Source organism: Frieseomelitta varia, unplaced genomic scaffold (assembly GCF_011392965.1).
Source record: "Frieseomelitta varia isolate USP_RPSP 00005682 unplaced genomic scaffold, Fvar_1.2 scaffold_2108, whole genome shotgun sequence".
Lineage (NCBI taxonomy): Eukaryota > Metazoa > Arthropoda > Insecta > Hymenoptera > Apidae > Frieseomelitta > Frieseomelitta varia.
This window is the reverse complement of record NW_025109871.1, coordinates 1-1,253: the sequence shown is the minus strand read 5'-3', so window position 1 is coordinate 1,253 and position 1,253 is coordinate 1. Positions and strand designations below refer to the sequence as shown.

The following is a 1,253-nucleotide window of genomic DNA, read 5'->3' as shown; positions in this document are numbered from 1 at the left end:
AATACCTTATTGTTCTCTAGCCATTGCCTTTATCGTTTTATCATTGTGATGACAGGCGACACGTTCTCGGATACAGAGGCACGTGTCGCCGAGGCCAGCAGAAAGATAAAGTAGAAATGTTGGAAGAGAGGAATGTCAGTTACGATCCGACCATCGATGAATAAAATTTGTATAGAAATAAGAGTGTTTATTTTTTGTACATTTTTACCCGTCACACCATCACGGACTTCAGTATTTTGTATCTTACATCTAATAATGCCACTCCTCTATACATTTCGCACATTATTCTCGTTACCCACCTTGTGTATTGGATTATCCTTGTTATTGTATGGGATACCTTGTATTATTTCATGAAAAACTCTTGCAATTTCTTTGGGTAATCTCTGAGTAAACTCAATTATAATAACATATAAAATAATATAAAGTTATAGGATATGTAAATAATAAATAGTACTAGCATATAAAAAATAATAATTTTAATGATATACTAACAATATATACAAAATAATAATATAGTAATAGCATATATAATATAAAAAATGTAATCAATTTTTACGTTGTAAGTAAATAATTACATTTGATTAATTATTACTTTGCTTAATTTACTATCATAAACAGTGTAGGTCTCCATTATTTTATTTCCTTACAAAATTTCTTCACGAGCTACATTTATAATTTGTTCTTAACTCTTTGTAATGTATCAACCCTCTGAACCACCGATTAAAATGGTCATTTTCAGGCCGATCTCAGGTCATCTCTGTCCGTATTTGAATTGCAGGTATTCGTTTACCTAAGGAAAAAAGCGATTAAATCATTTTCTTCAATTAAATCATTTTCGATTAGACGACGCAAATGAAATAAGCAGTAGGAGGAATTTCAAAAATATGTTATTTAGTACAAAAGTTATTACGATAGTAATTGTTATGAAAACCACTTTCTGAACAACCTTCAGAATAATTCACCTACTTTTATTGTTCCTTAAAGAGTTATTTCAACTACTCGATATTGACGTAAATTCAGACGTATCTTCAATACTCAATGAGTTGAAAAATTGTATGGAGAACATTACCCCTCTCAAGAACTTGATAATATTTATTAATTTGGAGCATTTAGCACGAATTTCATTGATGTGCCCTCGAAAACTGAGTGCACTATCAAGATTAACACCTAAAAGGTTTACATTTTCAGAATTTATAATAGTGTGCTGATTAATTTTAAGACCTTCACAGTATTTTTGTCTTTTGTTAAAAACT

At 30.0% G+C, this 1,253-nt stretch overlaps 1 long non-coding RNA gene across 1 annotated transcript; it reads right to left on the bottom strand.

Annotated features, from left to right (window-relative positions):
- Window positions 1-461: 461 nt before the first annotated feature.
- On the bottom strand, window positions 462-1,247 carry LOC122527112. Its single transcript, XR_006306281.1, has 2 exons — window positions 967-1,247; window positions 462-790 (listed from the first exon to the last, which is right to left on the bottom strand). It is a non-coding gene; the product is annotated as an uncharacterized LOC122527112 (long non-coding RNA).
- Between the last annotated feature and the right edge of the window lie 6 nt (window positions 1,248-1,253).